At 44.4% G+C, this 2545-nt stretch overlaps 1 long non-coding RNA gene across 1 annotated transcript; it reads right to left on the reverse strand.

Moving 5' to 3' along the window:
* Nucleotides 1–836: 836 nt before the first annotated feature.
* LOC115925404 lies at nt 837–2316 on the reverse strand. The gene is made up of 2 exons (XR_004064690.1): nt 1863–2316; nt 837–887 (listed from the first exon to the last, which is right to left on the reverse strand). It is a non-coding gene; the product is annotated as an uncharacterized LOC115925404 (long non-coding RNA).
* Nucleotides 2317–2545: the final 229 nt, after the last annotated feature.

Genomic DNA, 2545 nt, shown 5'->3' on the forward strand with positions numbered 1-2545 from the left:
TGAGTTGTCATCTGGCCCTAGATTTTCTTCTCTATGCTCAAAAGGATGTCCCCACAGTCTAAGACTTTTGCTGGCCTTACCTCTTTGGTTAAAGCCTTTCGTAGCGCCGCCCTTTCCAAGACATCCTTAGCGAGTTTTGTTTTGTCATTAATTTGATTATTCTGATTATTACGATTCGAGCGATTATGTGAGGGGGTATGCCCTAAAGGGCGTCAGTTTCCTGGCCAGTGAGTGGTCATCTGGCCCTGAAATTTGTTTTCTCCGCTCGGGAGGATGCCCCACAGTCTAAGACTGTTGTTGGTTCGATTTCATTCGTTTAAGCCATTCGTAGCGCCGCCCTTTCCAAGGCATCCTTAGCGAGTTTCGTTTTTTCTTTAATTTGATGATTCTGATTATTACAATTCGAGCGAATATGTGAGGGGGTATACCTTTCGCGGCGTGAGTTTCCTGGCCAGTGAGTTGTCATCTGGCCCTGACATTTCTTCTTTATGCTCGGGAGGATGTCTGTCACAGTCTAAGCAACTTTTGGCTAGATCTGAATATGCCATACATAGCACCGCCCTTTCCAACGCATCCTTAGCGAGTTTGGGTTTTTCTTTAATTTGATTATTCTGATTATTACAATTCGAGCGAACATGTGAGGGGGTATGCCTTTCGCGGCGTGAGTTTCCTGGCCAGTGAGTGGTCATCTGGCCCTGAAATTTGTTTTCTCCGCTCGGGAGGATGCCCCACAGTCTAAGACTGTTGTTGGTCCGATTTCATTCGTTGAAGCCATTCGTAGCGCCGCCCTTTCCAAGGCATCGATGATCCTTAGCGAGTTTCGTTTTTTCTTTAAGTTGATTATTCTGATTATTACATTTCGATCGAATATATGATGGGGAATGCCCCTACGCGGCGTCAGTTTTCTGGCCAGTGAGTTATCATCTGGCCCTGACATTTCTTCTTTATGCTCGGGAGGAAGGCCCTCACAGCGTAACACATTTTTTTGCCCGATCTCAATTGTTTAAACCATTCGTTGTGCCGCCCTTTCCGAGGCATCATTAGCGAGTTTCGTTTTTTCTTTAAGTTGATTTTTCTGATTATTATAATTCAAGCGAATATGTGAGGGGGTTTGCCCTATGCAGCGTCAGTTTTCTGGCCAGTGAGTGGTCGTCTGGCCCTGAAATTTCTTCTCCATGCTCGGGAAGATGGCCGTCACAGTCTAAGCAACTTTTGGCTAGATCTGAATATGCCATTCGTAGCGCCGCCCTTTCCAAGGCATCCTTAGCGAGTTTGGGTTTTTCCTTAATTTGATTATTCTGATTATTACAATTCGAGCGAATATGCGAGGGGGTATGCCTTACGTGGCGTGAGTTTCCTGGCCAGTGAGTGGTCATCTGGCCCTAGATTTTCTTCTCTATGCTCAAAAGGATGTCCCCACAGTCTAAGACTTTTGCTGGCTCTATCCTTTGGTTAAAGCCTTTCATAGCGCCGCCCTTTCCAAGGCATCCTTAGCGAGTTTTGTTTTGTCATTAATTTGATTATTCTGATTATTACAATTCGAGCGATTATGTGAGGGGGTATGCCCTACACGGCGTCAGTTTCCTCGCCAGTGAATGGTCATCTGGCCCTGAAATTTCGAGCGATTATTCGAGCGATTATGTGAGGGGTATGCCCTAAAGGGCGTCAGTTTCCTGGCCAGTGAGTGGTCATCTGGCCCTGAAATTTCTTCTCCATGCTCGGGAAGATGGCCGTCACAGTCTAAGCAACTTTGGGCCAGATCTGAATTAGCGATTCGTAGCACCGCCCTTTCCAAGGCATCCTTAGCGAGTTTCGTTTTTTCTTTAAGTTGATTTCGATCGAATATATGATGGGGAATGCACCTACGCGGCGTCAGTTTTCTGGCCAGTGAGTTTTCATCTGGCCCTGACATTTCTTCTTTATGCTCGGGAGGAAGGCCCTCACAGCGTAACACATCTTTTTACCCGGTCTCAATTGTTTAAACCATTCGTTGTGCCGCCCTTTCCGAGGCATCATTAGCGAGTTTCGTTTTTTCTTTAAGTTGATTTTTCTGATTATTATAATTCAAGGGAATATGTGAGGGGGTTTGCCCTACGCAGCGTCAGTTTCCTGGCCAGTGAGTTGTCATCTGGCCCTGAAATTTCTTCTCCATGCTCGGGAAGATGGCCGTCACAGTCTAAGCAACTTTTGGCTAGATCTGAATATGCCATTCGTAGCGCCGCCCTTTTCAAGGCATCCTTGGCGAGTTTCGTTTTTCTTTAAAGGGGAAGTCCACCCTGAAATTAAGTTAGTTTTAATAGGAGTAGAAAAATAAGAGAAACAAGTCAGTGAAAGTTTGAGCAAATTCCGATTAAAAATAAAGAAGTTAGGATTTTTAAAGTTGTGATCAATCAAACACAAATTGGCAACTCTATGACGTATCATGCGAGCTCAACTTCCATTTGCTCAGTACTAAAAAAATCTAAAATTTTCATTTTCCCTCAAGAAAAATTTCAACCATACATGCACCCTAAATATAATAATTGCAAATATGTTTCTATACTCC

This window comes from Strongylocentrotus purpuratus, unplaced genomic scaffold (assembly GCF_000002235.5).
Source record: "Strongylocentrotus purpuratus isolate Spur 01 unplaced genomic scaffold, Spur_5.0 spur5_scaffold_18, whole genome shotgun sequence".
Classification (NCBI taxonomy): domain Eukaryota; kingdom Metazoa; phylum Echinodermata; class Echinoidea; order Camarodonta; family Strongylocentrotidae; genus Strongylocentrotus; species Strongylocentrotus purpuratus.